The sequence below is a fragment of the Stenella coeruleoalba genome (genome assembly GCF_951394435.1).
Source record: "Stenella coeruleoalba genome assembly, chromosome: 4".
Lineage (NCBI taxonomy): Eukaryota > Metazoa > Chordata > Mammalia > Artiodactyla > Delphinidae > Stenella > Stenella coeruleoalba.
In genome coordinates, this window is record NC_137149.1 from 26,007,744 (window position 1) to 26,032,131 (window position 24,388).

The 24,388-nt window shown below is 34.9% G+C and overlaps 1 pseudogene across 1 annotated transcript; it reads right to left on the reverse strand.

The window, feature by feature from the left end:
- Positions 1-564: 564 nt before the first annotated feature.
- Positions 565-1,851, reverse strand: LOC307185888 (syntenin-1-like; annotated as a pseudogene). The gene is made up of 2 exons: positions 1,819-1,851; positions 565-1,572 (listed from the first exon to the last, which is right to left on the reverse strand). The product of its transcript is annotated as a syntenin-1-like (transcript).
- Positions 1,852-24,388: the final 22,537 nt, after the last annotated feature.

The following is a 24,388-nucleotide window of genomic DNA, read 5'->3' on the forward strand; positions in this document are numbered from 1 at the left end:
AAATCTCAAATGCAACTAAGCAGCTGTGCTATTGCTCAATATGTACCGTTACACTGCTCTGGGCTAGTGTCCGTTTCAGTTTAACAGAGAACTGCATTTGGGGTTTTAGAAAGGCAGCAATAGTTTGGCTTTTATTCTAGATGCTTAACGTTGTTTGTTAAGGTGACAGTCCAAGCATATTAAGTAAAGGTAGTTAAAACGTAATGATAGTCAATATAGTCTCTTGCAGCCTACATACACTGTATAATAATGCTTACATGGAATGAAACCAGTGTTACTTAATTGGTGTCTTATACAAACAGAACTGAAAGAAAAAAGTAATCATTCTAAATGTACTATGGTAACAGTAAAAATGCACATATACCATAGAACTAAAGTGATATGAACAGCACTACCTGATACCCAGGATCGAAGGTGACTGGTTCCAACAAAGCTGAGCCTGTATCAGTCATCCTAATGACACGGGTTGTAAAAGCATCTGGTTTCCAGTAAAGACACTAGTCTATGAAAGTAAGTCTTTCAACTGTAAAATCAGGATAAGGATACAACTATCTTGAAGTCTGAACAAGATATCAGATCAAACAGTAAGATTCCCCAGCCCTGCTGTAAGACAGGAAGGTCCTCATGCAGCAAATGCTTGCTGGCTCCTAGAAAGCTTCATGTGCATAATAGAAAGGTACGTTGCCAGAGATGTAAACGGGAGAACTTCAGTGAAGTTTCTACTGTGCCGTGACTTCTAAACCTCAGGAATGGTGTGATCCATCAAGCTTTTCATAATGCTTGGTGCCATCCGTTTAATAATATGTTCAAATATAAAAACAGGCATGATTGTAATAGTAACTACATTCCCAGCTGTTGACAGTATGTCTGCGATTTGAGAGCCCTTCAGTCCAATGACATTCTGTCAGTTGACCTCACAGATGTTGTGTTCCGTGAGAAGACCGTTTCCAGCTGCAGAACTATGGATGTGATTTTTCCATTTTTAAAGACAAAGCCAACATATCCAGTACTGTCCTTATGCATGGTAATTGTCCGTTCAAAGGGCCTGTCACGAATGGTCATAGTAATCTTCTCTACAAAAGCCTGCTTGAGCACCTTGTGTGCTCGGTTGGAGATCCAGCCACCACAGTTCTCCCCATTGATCTGGAGCACCTGGTCCCCGAATCGCAGACCAACCAGCGAGGATGGAGAATTTGCCTGGACTAGCTGAACAAATATACCATTATCTATGGATTTAAGCCTGAGCCCAATTTTTCCATCTTGATCCTTACACAAAATGACTTCCCGAATCCCTTGCTTAACTTCTGCTCTGTGGATTCCAGTATCATTACCAGTTACAGGAGCCACCATATAGTTCATACTGGAAGCTCTTGCTACCAACTGCCCCTGACTTGGTGCTCCAGGGACCATGGCCATATTTGCACGTATTTCTTCTTCATTTAAACTAAGGTCCATGTACTGAGAGAGCTCCGGATACAGGTTAGGATAGAGATTTCCATCTTGAGAGATGGGAGCAGAAGCTTCAGATAGAATTGCTGGATTGGCAGGGTTTGCAGAAAAGGCAGTTTGAGCTTGCTGTTACATCTCCAGGCAGCTAGCTTTCTGCTCAGGACATAAAAAGTCTTCTAATGGAAATACCCATATAATTTGCTTCTCCTTAAAGAGGTCAGCCTGATGTAGATTGTAGCCCTCTTTATCTTCCAATCCAACATTTGCCAGTATCAACTGCTGCTTTCAAAATAAAAAAAAACCTCTGCTCAAAGTCTACTATGGTTAATTTAAAGTTCAGTTCCATAAAAACTGAATCACCTTGTCTACCTTCAGGTCTTCAAGAGATGGGTACAGAGACATTTTTGCAGGATTTTCCTCCCCATCAAAATCCACCCGTAATTGGCTGCTCTGTGGAAATGGAGATGGGCCCTCTAATTATCTGCTCTTCTGCCAGGTGGCAAGATGCTGAGCTCTGTCAGCAGAGGAAGCTGGAGGCACACGAGGCCTCAGGGACCCACGCGCTGCAGCCGCCGCCGGTCACTGGCTCAGACTTCTGAGACCCAGAGAGAGGAGGACGGTGCGCGCCCGAGGACCGCCCGCGCCGCGCGTCCCAGCCTTCCGCCCGTGCCTTCCCCTCACGCCTTCCGTCTCCTAGAGAGATTCTTTGGGTGGGCCCGACCTAATCACATGAGCCCTTTAAAAGCAGGGATCAAAGAGAAAGTCAGAGACTCAAAGCATGAGAAGATTCATTGCACTGTTTCTGGCTTCTAAATGGATGAGGCCACATGACAAGGAATGCAGGCTGCCTCCAGAGCTGAGAGCAACTCTTAGTCCAGCCAACATCTTGCTATCAACTCTGTGATACCCTGAGCATGAACTCAGCCAGGTTGTGCTGGACTTCTGACCTGCAGAACTGAGTACTAACACATGAGTGTTGTTTTAAGCCACTGAATTTGTAATTTGCTGTGTATCAATAGAAAACTAATAGACCTTCATTAAAAGTTATACTGATGACATCTTTAGAGTAATGTGACTGAATGCCACTTTGTTTTTTAAATCTTGGTTTAACAATTTGTCATACAGAGATTAGAAAATCTTGTTGAGTTTAGTTTATTTTGAGCCTTGGGTCTAATCACTACAGTTAATAAAGAAATCTCAAAAGATATATAAATCTTGGCTAAACTTACTAAATAATGATACTTGGAGTTTTATTCCTAGCCATCCATTATACAAAGACTTGCTGAAATTCAAGAAGCAAAGTTTATACGTCCTAAGGCTTGTTAATCAGTTATTACGGAAACTAATCAGAAGATATTATATTTTTATATTTGTAATAAATGTGTTCAAAATTAACTAAAATTATTTGCTTATAATATTTTAAAACAGGTTATAAAATTCTCTTGCCAAGTTTTTCACTTTTAAGAATGTGAAATCTGTAACCTATTTTCAGCAGCAAAATCATATGACATGAAGTATTTCCTAGTATACATATCCATTTGCTATTTTTGGTACTTTCACTTGAAAAGCATTTGCTTACTCGATTTTTTGTTTCACTTAACCTTCCTTTTGAAAAGAAAGATTGATTTTTTTTTAATTGAAAATAACTTCATGAAGTATACCCCTGCCAGCCAGTGGTCATCACAGAAAAAGAAAAGCTATTTGGAACTCATCTTTTCTGTAAAATAAATTTGGAACTCACCTTAGCTTCTTTGCCATGAAATAATCAGTGAACATCTATAAATACCAAAAGTTCTGATAAGCTACATCTTATTATGAAATACTATACTATTTTACTCTTTAAGAAAATGAATTCATAAATCCTTTTAATTGGGCACATGTAAACTGTAATGTGTCCAACAAGGACAAAAGCAAATACACAAAAAGAACACTCCATGAGGACATGAATAGTCTTTTCAATAAATGGTACTGGGTTTACTAGATAGCCCCATGGGAAAAAATGGAGTGTAACCATACATAAACATTAATTCCAAGTAGACATAAATGTGAAAGGAAACCATAAATCTTTTAGATGATAACATGAGAGATTATCTTCACCATCATGAGGGTGGGCAAAAATTTTGTAAGCAGACACACAAAAAAGTATTAACCGTAAAAGAAAAGATTGATAAATTGGACTTGACTAATATTGATAACTTCTGTTTATCAAAGATGCCAATAAGAAAATGGAAAAGACAAGCCATGGAGTGGGAGAAGGTATTCATAATACATTTTTCTGGAAAAGGACTGACAAAGGACTCGTATAAAAAATACATAAAGATTAAAAATCAATAACAAAAATAGATAATTCAATTTAAAAATGGGCAAAAGACTTAAAACTTGCTTCACAAAAGATGATTCCCCAATGACTAGTAAGTATGTGAAAAGATGATCCATCTCCCTGGTAATCAAGGAAATGCAAATTAAAATCACAGTTATATTATTGCATATCCAGAATGGTTAAAATTAAAGAAAATAATAATGAATATTGGTGAGTTATATGAAGCAACTGGAACAGTCATGACCTGCCGGCAGGAGTGTAAATTGGAACAATCACCTTGGAAAACAATATGCACTTATCCTATAACACAGTTATCCCATTTCTAGATATATACTCGCCAGAAGTGTGTACATATGTTCCTCAAAAGACATGTACGAAAGTGTTTAGAGCAGCATCACTCCCAAAACTCCAAACTGAAAACATCATAAATTTCCATAAGCATTATAATAAATGAATAAATTGTGACATATTTACACAATGGAATAATATGCAGTCACTAAAATGAACAAAGTACTTAGAACAACTTGGAAGAAATCTCACAAAACATAATGTTGAGAAAAAAACTTTGACACAAAAATGAGCATGGACTGTGTGATTCCATTTATATAAAGTTCAAAAGTAGGCAAAACGAAGCTATGTTGATGGAAGTCAGGAGAGTCTTTACCTTTGGGGGAGGTGGATGATAAGCGGGCAGGCACCTGAGGAGGCTTTTGAGCTGCTGTGGTATTCTGTTATATAGATCTGGCTGCATTCATTTTGTAAAAATTCACATATCATAGCAGTACACTTATGATTTGTGCACTTTAAGTATATTTTGACAAAGAGTTACTTAAAAAAAGAAGAACACCACCACAGTAATCATCCACTGTCCCCTCAATACCCCAAATACTATATATATCAGAAAACCATTTGGACTAAATGAGGATTCCAGGTTCAGTTGGGTATGAAAGGTCAAGAAAGCTTAAGTCCTTTCTGTTGGGTATGAAAGGTCAAGAGAGCTTAACTCCTTTCTATCTTACATCGAAATATATATGTATATAAAATATAAGAATGTTTTCTTTCACAAAGTTGCTTTGTACTCTTCCTGGGAATGGCACACTCCACTGTGTGGACCTTTGGTACATACAGTGTAAGGGAGCTGTGGAATTGAGCATGCATACCACACTGGTACAGGGTGAAGGGTGGGGTGAGGGGCAGTCTTCTCACTAAATTCATCCCTCAGTTCTTGTTATTCCAAGTGCTTCTCTCTAATCCATCTCCTTCAGGGGTGTTACATCAAAAACAGAGGTCTACATTTTAGTGACTCAACAATTATATCACGCTTACTGAGCACAGTTTTATAACAAGAGGAAGTAACATATTATTATAGGTTGTTCTTTATGTATTATTTCTTATTATAAATGCATAACTTCTATTAAATATTTGCATTTAATTGAATCTGTCTTTCTACTCTACCTTAAATTTCTGAATCACTAATGACCTGCTCTGAAGACTGGGAACTCAGTAATATGTATCACAAGGACTGTGGTTCAGCTTTCATTATGGACTTTTAAGGCTTTGATGACTGGCCTGAGGACCAAATTCTCATTTGCAACTTTGTTTGTAAGGAAAATATGTTCCACGTTTCACTGACCCATAAATGAACTTTTCAGAAGAAAAATAATTTGTAAATTAGGGATTCCTTGTGTAACTGAATTGTAGAAAATTTAAATATCAATAACAAAAATGTGTTTCTTGCGATTTAAATATACTTAAAATATATTTTAAATATATCACATTTAAAAATAAAATATATTTCTAAAATAGCACAGGAATGACATAAGTAGGGCCTATCTTCTGAGATTAAGGTAAATTAATTAATAGACCAATATGGAATGGAGATGATGAACAGTCAGGAACAGAATGGTAGACTAAAGTTGACAATTTTTCTCAATTCAAGGATAATATAAATTCAATACAAGATTACAAGTAAATCATTATTGTTAAAGTTAGAGAATAGTTTTAGACTCAGTGAAATAGCAAAATGAATGAAAAGCATCCTTTTTAAAGTAGCAGGTAGAGATTCAAGCCAGGCAGGTAACGTTCTTCCTTCTTAATATTTTATTTTATATAATACAGTAGGATTCTTTCACATTTAAAATCTCCTCAATTTCTTTACTGAAAATAATTTAATGTAGTTGTTTAAAGCAAAGTTTTTGAAATCAGACTTTTATTCAAATCTTAATTTTGCTACTTTCTAGTGGTTGACTTTTGATAAATTCTTTACCCCACTGGGTGTCAGTCTTCCCAACTGTGAATTGAATCGCCCCCATGGCCTTTGTCAGGAATAAATGACACAGCCCATTTAAAGCACTTGGCACGATATCTGGTATATGGGAAATGTTCAATAAATAGTGTTCTCTGTAAATCTTTATATTTAGTGTGGGTTTAATATTTTCACTTTTGTTTATCATAAGGGGAGAACAAAAGGTTAACCTTGGATCATATGTTCTACTAATTGATATATAAATTATTGTATTCAGCTCTAGGAAAGTAAGAATCCTCCATACAAACACAATGAAAATCGTAATTTCATTCAGAAAATTGGTGGAAGTAAATGTCTTATTCAATAAACAGAAGTTTCTGTAAGACCAAGGTAACTCAATTATGTCTTCCATGCAGATGACATAGCTAAATGCACTTTGGAAAAATCAGCTTTACCATTTTTTTAAAAGAAGTTATTACACTAGTTATGAGGTGATAGCTCATAGGGGAGCCATTGATGTTGCTTCTTTTGCTTTTGTTGCGCTCTCTGAAATACATGATATACACCTTAAAATCTGCACTGTTAATAGATTTCAAAGAAAAAATGGGGAGGAAAAGGGAAGCATTTGTGCTTTAGTTCAGCATGTGGATGAGAACTGAGGGAAAACAGAAGTGAAAAGGACAGAGATGAGATACAGGGACAACCGTGTCCTGTAATTTTAAAAAGCCAGATGACAACTGGTAGAGGGTAAGTTCAGGTTTTCAAACAGTACCAGGAGTCATGGTTTTAACTTTAAAAACGCTGATTGTGCTCTTGGGACTAAGGGTTTACTTCACATCTGAGTATCCTTGTATATCTATTGTCCTGGGCCATCCAGCTCTCCTTGCCAGATGTTAATTCTACACCCTCTTCCAAGCTTCCTCTGGTTACTGAAACCACCCAACATCACACCTCTCCACGCTCTCTCTACTTTAGTCATCAGGAGAGTCTTTGATGGCCTGATACTCATTGGAAAACAAAATAATTCCATGGGTTATTTTGTTTTGATTTTCGAAATTAGAAGAGTTTAAAGGCTCCTGAGGTGAAGTAAGCAATAGAAAAGAATGAAAACAAACGTGTGAGGTTGGCATGGGATGACAGAATATGATATACTGAGCGTGATTTCTTTATCCTTATACTAGTCATGTGTGGTTGCAAGGAGAAGCTTTTTCGAACGTGCTAGAAGATTTCTTTTTTACCTGTGTGATGTTATTGAAGCTGAGATGTTTGTTTCCAAAACGATTTTTAATGAAGTCAACCCAAGAAGAACAATTTCTCATAATCAGATTAACACTCCATCATCTTTCTTAAAATAGTTCAGAACCACTTAAAATGGCTGGATCAGCGACTGACTGAGTATTGGAAATTTTGCTGAGTTCATCATTACACTTACAACAAAAGGTTTATTGTGGCATCAACTAGAGTAGTAAATACCTGTTTTCTCGTCTGCTCTCCACCTACCTCCTTTCAGTTTTTTTTTTCCATCAAATTGTCATTTGGCAAAAATAAACATTTTCCTTAATTTGAAGCCAACTCTTCAAGTACAGTCATTTTGAAAAATTCAACAGTATTATTATTTACTAACTAGTTATGCTCCATACATATACTTCTATCATATGCCAATCTGCAGATTGCAGGACAGTGCGGGGATGCTCCTCAGTGTTTACACATGAAAATGATTCTCTATCTAACCTCTTGCAACTGCAAAATACCACTTCCATCTAGAATGACTCTCCTGATGCTGCTTAAAGTGGAGATCAGGAAAGTGAATTCAGAGTGTGCTATGAGTTAGCAAAAATTTCTCAACTATCTAGGCAAAGTAATGATATAATTAGAGGAAACCATACAGCATTCTTGATTCCAGTTGAAATCTTATACAGCTCTGCTTAGATTAACTCCTGATAAAGATGAGATGGAAAGGATATAGGCATTTCTTTCATAATTGTAACTTTCCAAGATTTTTCTAAGAGCATTGTCCTGTGGGTCTCAAAAGAATTTGTGAAATATATTCATTCACTAGATATACAAGTATATGTCTATTCCTGTGTGGTAAATAATGGCATATTCGTCATCTTTAGGAAACAATGAAATTTCATTGGGTTACTCAAAATAATGTTAAATTTATGTCCATCTGATTCAAAAGATGTCTACGTTTACATTGCAGGAGCACAGTGATATCTGTGTAAAGTGAGCCCTAAAATAAGTCATTGTGTATAACATGTTGGGATGCTTGCTTCTTTGGGCAGAGGATGAGTTACATATTTTATCCGTAAGTATAGTCTTGTTCCTAGTTAGTGCTAACTTGCTTTCGAAATCTTTTCCTGAAGATACATTATAGGCAATTCTAAGATAAACATATATATGCAAGCATGAATGAAAGACACACAGACAATTACTTATGTTTGGTCTGCAGCTAAACAAGTATTAGCAATTGCATTGGACTATTTAGGGAAAAGATTCATATCAGGAACCAGAGACGGCTCATTTCTCTCTGCACTGATTTCAGTGGTTGCTATGGGAGAAGGGCTTGCTCATAATGTTAACAGGCAATTCAGGTAATTCATTCTACATGTTAAAGTTTTTTTAAACCTCCATCCTCAATCTATTTAAATGTATTTTCTAACCCTATCTCCAAAAAGAACCCTTCATTTAAAAAAGGTCATGTTTCCATCTTCTTGGCCCTTTCTGACATACTTGATTATTTGTACAGAGGGCCAGCAACTTGATATTTCTTTCTTAAATTTCTCTTCCTTTTCAGTAGCAAAGAAATCTGGGATATCTCCATAATTATTTTACGATGTTTCCTTTAAGGAAAGAATTGGTATCCCTTTTCTACAAATATTACTCAGTAGAACTTTGGAGAGACATTCAAGGTAGTTCTAACATCAGGTTCTTTCAAGTTTAAAAGAAACATATTTACCTTTAATTGCCCTCAGTTGAATTTTGTAGAGCTGACTATCTGACTTTCTGGAAATTTTCAGGTAAAATACTATACATGCTTCCAATAGGGGGAACAATTTCTGACTTGAAGGTTTAATTTGGTTTATGCACTACTAACTTACAAAGCAGCATATTCATTTATGTAAGGTGTTTTTTTTTTCTTTTAAATAAGGAGTTAGAAATGCTAGTGAGCTGATAATTTCAGGATCAAAAATTTTTCATTTTTATTTTCTTAAGTAGAGATTCTTAACCTCCATAATTTTTGGAGGTTGATTTTAACATTTTTGATACAGGTTTCTCGTACAAGTCACAGAGTTCTTTCCATAGAGAAATCTTAAAAGTTAATATTTATTTTAATATTTTGAAGATATCATGAATTAGGGGAATTATTTTAATACATATATATTTAATTTTATTATATATTTTAATTGTAATATTTCTGAGTTATTTACTGTGTACTTTTTCTTTTGACTTCCCAAATAGCAAACATCTGACAATGTCATCTACATTATTGCTATTTAATTCCTGCTCTGTATCTCACTGTCTACTCAACATTTCTTCTTGGATACTTAATAAGCATCTTAAATCTGATAATCTCAAATCTGAACTCTTTGATCCCCAGTTCTACCCCTCAAGCCCCATCCTCCTTTTCTATTTCGGTGAAAGACTACTTCTTCCTTCCAGTTTTTAGGCAAAAAATCTCAGACTCAGACTCATCCTTAACTTCCTCTGTCTCTCATATCCCACATTTCATCTATCAGTATATCCTATCAACTCACCCTTCAAAATTTATTCAAAATTTTACCACTTCTCACCATCTCCACTGCTACAACTACCCACCAGGAACAAATCACCATTTTCCCTTACCTAGACTCTTGCAAGTCTCCTCAGTGGTCTTTTTACTTTCATCTTTGTATAACTATAGTTTCTTCTCAACACAGCAACTATAGTAATCCTTTTAAGAAATAGTAGATCTCGTCACTGTCCTGTGCAAAACCATCCAATGTTTATCATTTCACGTACAATAAAAGCCAAGGTCCCTGCAAAGGCCTGCATGTTCCTCCTGGATCTGCCCACCCGCCCCACCGCTGGGAACTCGCCTTCCATTCCCATTCTGACCCTCACCAACTCCACTCCTGCCACGCTGAACTCCTCACTGCTTCTCCAACAGGCCAAGTATGCTTTATCTCAGGATCTTTGCATTTCCTCTTCTCTCTGTCTGTAATGTTCCACCCTAAATATCCACTGGCTCACTTTGTCACTTCCTTTGGTTTCTTATCAAATGTCATCTTGCCAGAGAAATCTACCATGACCACCCTATATAAAATAGCTCTCCCTTACCACCATCACCAATCTCTAACCCCTTATCTTGCTTTATTTTTCTTTGGATTGCACTTATTACCATCTGAACTGTTGATTACAATTTGTTTTGTTTGTGTACCTCCATTATATTATAAACTCCATGAAAAAGGGATTTTGTTTACTTTGTATGCCAGTACCTGGCACCTAGGCTCTCGACAAACATTAATTGAAAGGGTGTATGAATGAACTGCACAGTGCTCTGCTCAGTAAACACCACCTGGGCATTATAACACATGTTCTGGGTTGAAATGGTCATGTAAAAAGTATTGACCGGGCTTCCCTGGTGGCGCAGTGGTTGAGAGTCCGCCTGCCGATGCAGGGGACACGGGTTCATACCCCGGTCCAGGAAGATCCCACATGCCGCGGAGCGGCTGGGCCCGTGAGCCATGGCCGCTGCACCTGCGCGTCCGGAGCCTGTGCTCCACAACGGGAGAGGTCACAACAGTGAGAGGCCCGCGAACCGCAAAAAAAAAAAAAAAAAAAAAAAAAGTATTGACCACAGCCTAGTCTGTCTTTAGAATAACCCCATTTTCACAGAATATTTATGTGAAACTTGGGTACATGTGGAATCATCAAACTCTTGGCTAAATAGGTCTTACTTTAACTACTAAAACAAAAAAAACCTGTGCTGATCATTATTGCACTAAAAATTTTCTTTACGTTCCCTATCATCATCACCCTCTACTAATATTTACGGTTCACCTCCTGTGTTGCAATCTTTGCTTGTCAGATTATTACTTGAGATTCTTGTACTTTGTCTCTAGAGGAGTGAAAATTGGAAGATTAAAAGATAAAGAAAATGGATACATAATACAGGTAATGATCAGAATTATTGTCACTGTAATTTTATTGGTTCAGAACAGACTCTGAAATATTTCTGGGGAGCTGTGTCACCTACCAGCATGTCATTCCTTATGCTTTCATTAGTCCTCCACCTCAATAATTTACTTTGTTCATTTCTCATTAATATCCAGGTGGTAGGATTATAGTTAAGAAATATGTTGAACATTTGATTATTGATCAACCTGATGACAATGTCAGGCCGCATAATATAATGAACCCATGAAAGAACACTCTGGTTCATTTTTAATAGTAAAAGCACTGTTTTATTACTGTTTTTATTTTTTTCTTGGCTTCTGCTGGGAGTATGTTCTAGTTTCTAGTCACCTCACACTTAATCCTTTTTAATCCCTTGGCAGTTTGACCACTCAAATATTTCATCTTACGATAATAATCCAAAATTCAGAGATTTACATGAAGACTCACAAAAGAAGAGTATTTTTTCTGTTTTTCATTTCCCAGGTTGTCCAAATTAGGTAAAGTGGTTTCTGTACTTAACACTGTACTCACAAGTGCCCGGTGTCCACTCAACCTAAAAAAAATCTATGCTTGAAAGAGGGGTCCACCATAATAATACTAAAGGTCAAATAACAAGCCTAAAAATCTGTTAGCAATAGCCATGTCAGTTATTTACAATAAAGCAACGAATAGGCCTATTTAATTGTCTCTTTGTATTTTGCCTCAAAACTCCACTTTCAACATTTTGTTTAAATATCTTACCTAGGAATGAATTTATATTAACTATAATAATTTTTAGGCTTCTATAAACGTTAGGTTTCTATAAAATTTCTTTATTAAAAAATGCATACATGAGAGAATATGCCATCACGAGCAAAATATTCCACTGCCTGGAGTAAGACTTTCCTTACTTGGTAAGCAAATATATAATATCTACTTTTTGTTGTAAGAATTTCAAACATACTAGGAGAGCTTTAATTCCCAAACACAGAGGACTATTTCATTTACTACATTTATTACCTATGTGATTATGAAATAACATTGGAATTTGACATGTTCAAGAATAGGCACCCTTCTTTAGGTATAATTATTTTTTTCTCCCAGAAGAGTCTAACTGGGTCTATAATTATTCATTTACAAATGAGATTTTTTTTTTGGTCCATCTACAAAGGATTTGTCAATATCTGGCAATATTTTACACTGTACTACGTTCTTACTGGTATTTATGTAAGCTAGAAACGAATATATCTATGATGCACTTCAGAGTCTAAAGTTGCTTGAAGAAGAGATTGGAATACTTTTTAAATGACCGAGTGCTTTCTAATATTGCAAACTAGAAATAGTTTTCTACACTTAAGCTTCCCTCAGATCATCAAATGCTGACAACTTTTATTCCTCTGGCTCAGCTATGCCTCAGTTCACCAAAGGATTAATGACTATTTTTTAAAAATGTTCTTCTGAGATCAGTCTAGGCTGGAGAAAAATATTTTACTAAACCTTCTTTGCCTTTGTAAGTAGTCTGAGGCTGCTAGAGAATGTATACCTGGGAGTTGGGACATTTGATTCACATCAGCAAGCCCTTTGGGATGAATTTTAAACAAGTCAGGACCTTGAGCTACAGGTCAAAGCCATTACTTTTCACATTTTGTAGGTGAAAAACAACTTGTTTTTTATTTTTAAAATGGTGTTTTGAGACACAGGTAGAACTTGGAATTAAATAAGATTGTGTTTGTGGCCACTTGTGAAGCTCAGACGTAGTTGTAGAAGCTTGAGAATGATGTGAAGGAAAGAGAACCAACTGAACGTTTCAATTTCTGTGAGAAGCAGTGTGATGTGAAAAATCGAGAGCTCTGAAGACAGACAAGGGAGTGTCTAACCTTGAACATTTAGTAGCTTAGCACCTTCCTTATCTTGGACAAGCCACATATTATCACCACCATAAGACTACTATCACTACTAGAACAGCTACACTTCCAATAACTTGCCCAATCACAGAGATTTTTTAAAAATAACTTCCCTATGTCTCAGGGTTTTTGCTTCTTTTTATTGTTTTTCCAACTGAAAACCTACCTTTTGTGTTGTTGTAAGAATTATAATTTTTATAAAGATGTTGGCATTTAGTAGGGTGTCAAAAAATTAGTACTCTTCTATTGTTAATGGTTGGTATTTGGACACATAAATAGTTCTTAAATCTAAACTTACTGAACTTAGCTCAAATTCATTGTAATAGTGGCAGACAGCAAGAATTTTTTTTCACAATCTTAAAATTTTCTGAACTATAAGCAGCTCCCCTAGAGTTTAAGGCTACTTCTGATTATAATCCAGTTTCCTAAAGATTATCAAATGGAGCCATGTGTACATACTTGACTGGCAATATCTATTTGTTGAAAAGAATTTATTGACTCCACACATACACATAAAAATGCTGAAGACTTTTGATACCTATGTTTTTACTTAAGTATAGTTGACCTACAAGATTATATTAGTTTCAGGTGTACAACACAGTAATTTGATATTTTTATAGATTATACCCCATACAAAGTTATTATAAAATATTGAAGATATTCCCTATGCTATACATTAGTTTCTTGTAACTTATTTATTTTATACATAGTAGTTTGTACCTCTCAATTCCCTTCACTGTTTTGCCTCTCTCACCCTTCCTTCTGGTAACCACTAGTTGGTTCTCCGTATCTATGAGTCTGTTTCTGTTTTGTTATAATTGTTCATTTGTTTTATTTTTTAGATCCCACATGTAAGTGAAAATACACAGTATACTCTGTCTGACTTATTTCACTTAGCATTATGCCCTCCAGGTCCATCCATGTGGTCACAAATGGCAAAGTTTCATTCTTTTTTATAACTGAATAATATTCCATTGTAAATCTTGGTGAGGATATTGAGAAAAGGGAACCCTTGTGCACTGTTGCTAGGAATATAAATTAGTGTAGTCATTATGGAAAAAGCATGGGTTCCTCAAAAAATTTGATCTTTTTTTTTTTTTTGGCTGCATCGGGTCTTTGTTACACTTAGGCTTTCTCTAGCTGCAGTGAGTGGCATCTACTCTTCATTGTGGTGCGCGGGCTTCTAGTTGCCATGGCTTCTCTTGTTGCAGAGCACGGGCTCTAGGCGCGCAGGCTTCAGTTGTTGTGGCTCGCGGGCTCCAGAGCGCAGGCTCAGTAGTTGTGGCGCAGGGGCTTAGTTGCTCCTCGGCATGTGGGATCTTCCCGGACCAGAGCTTGAACCCGTGTCCCCTGCACTACCAGGTGGATTCTTAACCACTCTGCCACCAGGGAAGCCCTGATATCTATTATTTAATGAACATATGGCATTTGTAAAATTGCACCTGAAACTTTGATTTGTTAAATCTCCTAGAAAAATGGAACAAGTTTGGGAAAGAAGAAAATACTGTTTATTGTGTACCTTTTATGTCCCAGGCAACAAACTAAGCATTTGAATAGCATCAAGGCTAATACATAAATATAAAATGGCTTTATTTTTTTAACCACCAGCACTGAGTGTGCTGTGTGGAGTAGTCAGTCCATCCACAGTTGACAGGTTGATCACTGAACATCTCCAGGGAACACATTCACCTTGTAGTCCTCTCTCATGACCTTAGCTCAATCCATTTGTACAATTTATCTTCAATAACTTTCTATTATTAAACAATCACTATTGTTTTCCTACTCACCCCATGCCTAGGAGGTTCCACTTTAGTGGTTTGGAGGTTTAGAAGTGTGTGTATGTGTGGGGAGGATATTCCGGTTCCCAAATCTCAACCCTACACTCCCCCTAATGTGTACCTTTCTAGAAATGTTAGAGCTAAGTGGAGGGAAGGGGAAGGGAGGCAGTTTCCTTGGATAACCACCCATGACAAAACTACAGTCCTCCCTTTAATTAGTGCAAACTCCTCAACTTGCTCATTGGCTGTGGGTTTGATGTTGACATGTTCGCCCTATAGGTGAATGGCTCACTCCCGTACAGCTCACCTGGGCATTGGTGGCCCCTTCTAAAATTAAGCCACATATTTTCATCCTCCTGGCAGCCTCATACTTCATTCCTCTGAAAAGTACATGCCTTTGACCCACACTCCTATAGTCTAATGTTCAACCGTGGTTCCATGGGTTACCTAGTCTCCTGGTGAGTTCTCAGAACAGAGACACTTGTGAGTTCTCAGAACAGAGACATTGATATGACACTGTTTTTCTCTCTTACTTCTCTCAGGCTTCCCAGCAAACCTTCACCTCTCATGTTTTTTTTACCCATGCTTTGGTAACACAAAGAACAGGAAGTCTGATGGCTAAATACATATCACACCAGAAAACACAATGTAGGTTCCTCATTTTACAGGTATCTCTTTGGGCCGCCCACATTGGTTTTCAAAAGGAAAAGCATGCCACCCACTCAAATGGGAGATGGGCATAGGGAATGGCTCCTTTTCATGAAATTTTCCACAATTTTCTGCATTCTTACAGAAATAAACAGAATCTCTCAATATAGGTTAATGACCTTACACCAAATGGAAATTATGGGGAGCCAAAACTGTTCATGTGCAGTTCTGATAGGTATATTTGAAAATGCCTCAACTAGGAAGAATCCTTACCTAAAATCCCTGGACCAACCTTAGGTTTCAAAGCAGGTCTATGAACCCCTGAAATTATGTGCAATATTTTTTATGTGAATGCACATGTGTAATATCCTTGGGTGTTCCAAATGCTTTCATCAGAAAATTAAAATGAAATAAAACAAAACAAACCAGCAAAAATTCCATAATAATTGTTTGTTCCATAGCATTGGATGCATATTCTTTGAGAAATTCTCCTATAAAGTCTCCTTTTTCTCATCCTAATACAGATATTATATAGCACTGACTTTGAGATTAAGAATTCTGGAAAATACTTAGAGGACGCTTCTTTTTATGTTGTGAATTAAATGCAGATCTTTGTGATTAAACAGTCCTCAGGACTTGGGCTGGCATCCTTTACAAAGGATATGTGGCTCCTGGAAGATCACCTCACTGCAGCTTGAAGCTAAATGCAACTAAAAATCTCTACCAGAATATGACAGAAGTTGGCATCATCTCTAAAGTCTAGATTTATGCACACTAATTTGATCATTATCTGCCATTACATATTTGAGGGCACAGATCCAAGGTTCAAGGCCAAAAACTTTGCCGAAAGTAGCTTGCACCACAAACCTAACTGTGCAGGAAAGGATAAAAAGTCTTCAACAACTGTTCACCATTATTCTCATCTTAGATTTGTAATAAGAATCTATTGAAAACAGAGTTTTGTCTTATAAAAGCTATCCTTTTATATTCTTTAAATCTTAAAAATTTTTGAATAGCAAAAGCTTTAAAATATGTATGTATAGATTCCACATATAAGCAATATCATATGATATTTGTCTTTCTCTGTCTGGCTTACTTAACTTAGTATGATTATCTCCAGGTTCATCCATTTGCTGCAAATGACATTATTTCATTCTTTTTTATGGCTGAGTAATATTCTATTATACATATATACATACATATATGTGCCACATAAGATACAAATAGAACTTATTTACAGAAGAGAGACTCACAGACATAGAAAACAAACTTTTGCTTACCAAAGGGGAAAGGGTAGGAGGGATAAATTAGGAGGTTGGGATTAACATATACACATTACTACATATAAAATAGATAACCAACAAGGACCTACTGTATAGCACAGGGAAGTACACTCAACATTTTGTAATAACCTATAAGGGAAAAGAATCTGAAAAAGAATATATATATGAATATATATATATGAATATACATATATGAATATATATATATGAATTACTGTGCTGTACACCTGAAACTAACACAATATTGTAAATCAACTGTACTTCAATAAAAAAGTGTATGTATATGTTAAAAATCTATTATAGAGATTGTCATTCTGCTTATGTCTTTCATTATTTAAGCTCAGACTCATTTACAGGTATCAATTTATTTATTGCATGAATCAAATTTCATTTTCATCGACAATACAGTAGATGTATAGTATTTAATTTAAAAAAAGAACCCTCAAAAGACATTTTCAGCCTAACTCAATCTTTTTCTTTTTTTGGAAAGAATTCTTTTTATTTTTTTCAATTTTTATTTTATATTGGAGTATAGTTGATTAACAATGTTGTGTTGTTAGTTTCAGGTGTACAGCAAGTTATACATATACAAGTATCTATTCTTTTTCAAATTGTTTTCCCATTTAGGTTGTTACTTATGGTGCGATTCTTTTCTTAATAGTTTAAGATAATTAAAGACTTTTTAAAGATAATAGCTTCAGAAATGAATTTAGTCCCCCCAAAACAACAGAACTATTTTAAACTTTCTTAAATTCAGGGTGCTTCCCTTGATTTTTTTTTTTCTTCATCAGATGTAAAGTATTGCTTAAATTCACTTTAAAGGAGTAGTCAGCTGTGCTAATCATCTCTAAAGAAAAATACAGTGAAAGCTATAATCTGCTAACATTTAAAATTTTCAAGACAAAAGCAGTAGAATCATATACTTCATCAATATGAGACATATAACTCAATACTAATACTGTAAAGATGAGGAGAAAGAAAGGAGACTTCATTGAAATCAATATAATGACTAAATTATTACCTACTATAGGAGTGGTGGAATATTTCTGATATACCATTGTACATAATAAAACCTTTAATGTGAAATTAGGTAACACTGGTTACCAAACTTCTTCCATGTAACCTAACTACACATTTTACTCCAATTTGCAATCACTACACATTCAGCAGTATCTCCCAGACACCTCACTGCCAGAAATCATGCAATTATATAATATTAGGAGTTGACCTTTTGTTATGTAATCTTGCCCTCATCCATTGGAGATGAGAAAGCTGAAAATAACATGAGCACTGGATTAGCATCAGATCTGATATAAATCTGTCCTTCTGATAATCACATGACTTTTTAAATTCAACTTCATTTCGTTGCATCTCTGTTTTCTTGTCAAATTTGAGAAGTGTTATAAGGATAAAATGAGATGACATGTATGAAAGTACTTTGTAAGTGTTGAAATCATTGTTTTTTGAATTATGGAACACCATGTGTCCCTGCATGGTGTGCAGTTTGCATGTATACACACACCACTAAGGGAACTCAATTAGGGCAGATTCTCTGATGCATCCCAAGGGACTTGAAAAAACAGCACTGGAATTTGTACCTAGTCCATCAACTTTAGTTCCACTCCCAGCAGTTATGGTCACTACTTGAGTGGCTCAGGAGGAAACCCTCCAACAAGACAAGAAAGATATGGAGAATCTTTACCCTAGTTTAGTATTTAGCCAAAAGATAATTAAGAATTATCTTATCATTTTGTCTCTCCAGAATCTGCAAAGCCTGTAACCTACTTTTCCCAAGATCCGATACTAGTTTAGGTTTCACCGTTGAGAGCCACCACACAATAACTGTAAGGTGAAAGAGAATCAGAGCCATTTCACTCCGGCAGCAGTAGGCCAGCGAGCAAAAGATAGATGTGACGTTTTTTCAGTGGCTTCAGGTGTTCTGTGAATCACCTGTGTCAGTGCTACAGGCAGTTGATAGGTCTGATCATTCTCTTTGCCATTGTCTACAACTTCCAGATTTCCTGAAAGTCAGTGATGCCTTTCCTGACCTTTGTTTTTCTAGCTTTTCTAATGCTTTTGCATGCATGTAATTTATTGTATTAAATCTCTTCCTGTTTTCTTTACAAAATCCTAACTTTACCAATGGGATACAGTATCCCATTTACCTAGATATTCATGCGTTCTTTATCAATTACCAAATTACTGCACAACACATAACCCCCAAACTCAGTGGCTTAAAGCAACAACAATGGTTAAACTAGAAATCAATTAAAAGGATATTTACAAAGTCTCCAAATATTTGGAGACTAAAAGACTTCTAACCAAGCCATTAGTCATAGAAGAAATTGAAGTAGGAACTAGAAAATATTTTTATCTAAACGAAAATGAGAATACATCTTTGCCAAAGTAGTCAAACTTGTGAGATTCAGATAAAGCACTGCTTAGAGAGAAATTCATAGAACTAAGTGCCTGTATTAGAAGAGAAGGAATATTTGAAATCAATGACTTCAGCTTCTACCTTTAAATATTAGAAAAAGAAGAGCACATTAAATTCAAAGTAAGCAGAAGAGTAAATAAAAAGTTAAGAACAGAAATCAATAACATAAAACACACACATGAAAACAGAAAAAAATCAATGAAACAAAAAGCTGATTCTTTGAGAAGATGAGCAAAATTGATCAATGTCTAGCCAGACTGATTGGGAGAAAAAGGAAAGAAGGCACAAATGACCAACATCAGGAATATTAGAGGATGTAACTACAGACTTAATAGATGTTTAAATGATAATAAAGAAACATTATGAACAACTTAATGACAATAAATTTGATAATCTAGGTGAAATTCATTGACAGGCATGAACTAGCAAGGCTCATCAGGAAGAAATGGTTTCTTTAATTTTTTTTAATTTATTTTATATTGAATATTGGAGTATAGTTGATTTACAATGTTGTGTTAGTTTCAGGTGTATAGAAAAGTGATTCAGTTATACATATACATATATCTATTCTTTTTCAGATTCTTTTCCCACATAGGTTATTACAGAATGCTGAGTAGATTTCCCTGTGCTATACAGTAGGTTGTTGTTGATTATCTAATTTATATATAGTAGTGTGTATATGTTAATCCCAAACTCCTAATTTATCCCTCCACCCACCCCACCAGGAAGGAATGGTTAAACAGAATAGCCCTACATTTATTAAAGATGTTGGCTTTGTAGTTAAAAACTTTTCCACAAAGGAAACTCGGGGCCTGAATTGTTTCACTGATGAATTTGACCAAATATTTAAGAAAGAAATAATAACAATTATACATAAATTCTTCCAGGAAAGTTAGGAAGAGAGAATACTGCACAAAACTCATTCCATGAACTCAGTATTTTTCTGATTTCTAAGACAATGCAAGAATAGAAAAGCATGGCCTCACCAACCTCACAAAAAGAGGTGAAAATTTTCGTAACTTTTTAGCAAATCTATACCAATGGTTTATAAGAAAAATAAAACATGATCAAAGGGAAGTTATTACAGGAATACAGGTTTTGTTTAATATTTAAGAATTAATCACTATAATTCACATGTCCGCAGAGTAATATATACATAATCCCCTCATTAGATGCAGAAAAAAGCGTTTGACAAACCTGTCAGCAAATAAAAAATAGAAGGGACTTCCTTGACCTTAACGAAGAAAGACTGAATACTTTACCCCAAACATAAGGAACAAGGCAAAAATGTCCACTCTTATGATTTCTGTTCAACATTGTGCTGACGATTCTATTCAGAAGTAATAGGCAACAAAAAATATATATATAAAAGTATTTAGATTAGAAATAAACAAGTAAAACTATACTTACAATCTGATTGTATATGTAGAAAATAGTAAGAAATTTATAAAAACGATAGTGAGTTTAACAAGGTTGTATATTACAAGGTCAACATAAAGAAATCAATTGTTTTTCCATAAACTAACATCAAGCAATCTGAAATTGAAATTTAAGATGCCATTTTCATCAAATTATGAAATTCTTGGGGATAAACTTGTCAAAAAATATGCAAGACCTGTAACTGAAAACCACAAAAACTTTACTGTGACAGAGTTTAAAAAAACCCAAATAAATGGAGAGATGTACTGTGTTCAGGAATAGAAAGCTCAGTATTATTAAGATATTAATTTCCCCTTCACTGAATCTATAGATTAATTACAATCTCCACCCACTATCAAAAAAAATCTGAGCATCTTTTTGTAGAAAATCACATACTGATTGTAAAATTCATACAAATGAATTTGATCTATAAAATTCACAATTATTTTGAAAAATAACAAGCTTTTAGACTTAAAACCTAATTTCAAAATTAATTATAAGGTAATATTAATTAAGACAGTGTGCTATTGACATGGGAGATCGATAAATACGTCAATAGAACCGAAAAGGAAGTTCAGGAAAAGACCTATACGTATATGGTCAATTGATTTTCTTTTTGTCAAATTATTTTTGGCAGAGGTGACAAGAGGAAAGAATAACCTTTTCAATGAATGGTGCTAGGACAATTGGTTATCCATATGCAAAAATATGAACTTTGATCCATACCTTATAACACAAAAAAATTCACTCAAGATTAATCATTGAGGGCTTCCCTGGTGGCACAGTGCTTGAGAGTCCACCTGCCGATGCAGGGGACACGGGTTCGTGCCCAGGTCCGGGAAGATCCCACATGCCGCGGAGCGGCGGGGCCCGTGAGCCATGGCTGCTGAGCCTGCGCATCCGGAGCCTGTGCTCCACAACAGGAGAGGCCACAGCAGTGAGAGACCCCTGTACCGCAAAAAAAAAAAAAAAAAAAAAAGGATTAATCATTGATCTAAATGTAAAAATTTTTTTCTATAAAATTTCTAGAAGAGAACATGGGAAAGTATTTGTGACCTGGGGCTAGGTAAAATCTTTTTAGATCCAACAGTCAAATCATAATCCCTAAATCCGTATGCATTTAGATGGTGAATAGTAAATGGCTGAAAATTGGCATAGGCCACTGAGGGTGGTGGTGAGAAAAAAATTAAGGAAAATCTTTATAAAATTTTGCTTTTGATTCTCCCCCTGTTAACTCTGGATAATTGTTGCTTTCTCTTTGTTACTGGAAATTGGCAGCAACACCCCAGACTGCTGACATTGATTCTGATGAATTAATAACCAGGGAGGGAAAAATCCCTGCTGAGGTGATGGAAACATGTAGATTGTCCAGGCTCTTGCTCCTTTCCTACTTCCCTTTCCACACTGCAGAGCTGGAATTCATTTCTCCCTAAGGGTTTACAGATGAAACTGTGATTGGAAAATTTGCCTCATATTAAGCAAAATAAAATATGTTAATTGAGACTTTCAGATTGTATTCAGAAACAGAATCCAACTAATGTATTCCTTGTAAGAGATCTACTTAAAAACACCAAACAGAGTGAAAATAAAAGGATGGAGAGATATATACCTGGTAAATAAGACTAAAAAAAAACCAAAACACACACCTGGGGAAGCAATATCAACACCCGATAAAACAGATTTTAATATAAAAAGATATGATAAGGGTATTATTTCTGTAAAAATAAAACAGGACAAGATGATATATCTGTCATAAACATATGCCCATCTAATTCAGTGGACTCCAAATATATAAAAGCTACAACTAAATAGCAGGAAGACAAATATAAATCAACAATCTTAGTTTTTTGTTTCTAGAATAATTTTCTTAGAAACTGATAGAACAAGTAGACCAAAAATAAACATGGATAATGAAGATTTGAAGAATACAATGAAAAATCTTGAGCTAGTATATATATCTATCTGTCTATCATTCCTGCTTTATTCAACGGACATTAAATACAGATCTTTTCTGTAACACAAAGAACATTAAAAAATAGATTATGTATTAGGTCATAAGAGAATAAATTCCAAAGGATTAGTACTTTTTTCTTCTACCAAAATGAAGTGAAATTAGAAATAAATAAGAAAGAGCAGCTAAGAAAAACCCATATGTTTTTCAATTAAATAACGTTGCTAAACAGTCTTTGGCAAAACTAGAAAATTATAAAGGAAATGTAAAGAGTTACAATTTAGTAATGAAAAAATAATACATAGATAATTGTATATTTGTATAGATATGTAATAGTTATATATTTTATATTGTGTATTAATATATATATTATATAACAATAGTTTATATATATATATGTGTGTATATATATCAGCATTTGTTGGAAACTGCTAAAGCCATACTTGGAGGAATACTGATAGCTTTAAATGCTTTTATCAGGAGTTAAGAAGGATTAATAAGCTAATATTCAGCCCAAGAAGCTAGAAATAGAACAAGAAACTGAACTCAAAGAAGAACGTAGGAAATAAAGCCAAGGGCAGAAACAAATAAAGAATAAATAGAGAATATTAACAAATTCAAAATCACGTTTATTAAAAAGATTAATAAGATAGATTGCTGGCAAATCTGATTAAGAGAGAAAAAAGAGAGGAGTAAAAAGGGAAAAGATTCAAAAAAACAAACTACAGGACGGAAATAGAAAATCACCACTGAGACACAAAGATTAAAAGAAAAGCAAGAAACTATTAAAATTCACCAACACATATGAAAACTGGATCACATGAATAAATTTCTAGAAAAAAAATACTAAAAATTGGATCAAGAAAAATATGGAACTCAAATAGACTAATAAGTACTAAACAACTGCAGTGTTAATGAAAATATTTCCCTTTTAGGACAACTTAGATCCATTTGGTTTATAAATTAATTCAGCCAAGCTGTAAATAACTAGTTAATTACTGTCTTATAAAAAATCATGAAAGCTCTACAGCTCATCTTATTAGTAGAGATTTCATAAGGTACAACCTAATATTAGGCCTGTGAATATATATTCAAAGTCACACAAATAATACAAGAAAATATAATTTTAGGTCTATTACACTTATGAACCTAGAAACAAAATATATAGGTGATAAAATTCAAAATGTTATTAAAAATAGTATAACATTATCAAGTAGTGTTAATTTCAGTATTCAAGGATTTTCAGCATCAATTTGTCCTTATAATTTATCACATTAATAATCTAAAGTAGGGATTGATAAACTACAGCCCATGGGTCAAACCCAACCTGTAGCTTGGTTTTATATGATCCTTGATATTAGAATGGTTTTTACAGTTTTAAAGGGTTCTAAACAAACTAACAAAACAATGAATATGTGACAGAAACTGTATGTAGTCTGCTACCTAAAATATTTACTATATGGCCCTTTGCTGAAAAAGTTTGTCAATCCTTAGTCTAAATGATAAAACTAAGGAATATCTCAATCAATATAGAAGAAACATTTGATATTTATGATGAAAATTCTTGGCAATCCAGGAAGAGAAGGACATTTTTTCAACTTGGTAAAATTTTTATATAAAAAATATTTGTGGCAAAGCTTAAACATAATGGAAGAAATAACGGTGTACTCACTCTTTTTAAATTCAAGGGCTAGAGAAAAAAGTATATTATCACTGATTTAACATGATACTGGAATTCTAGGTCCAAGCCATAACGAAAGAAAAAGAAGAGGCTTAAGTATTAAAAGGGAAGAGAATTTCTTATTTACGGATTAT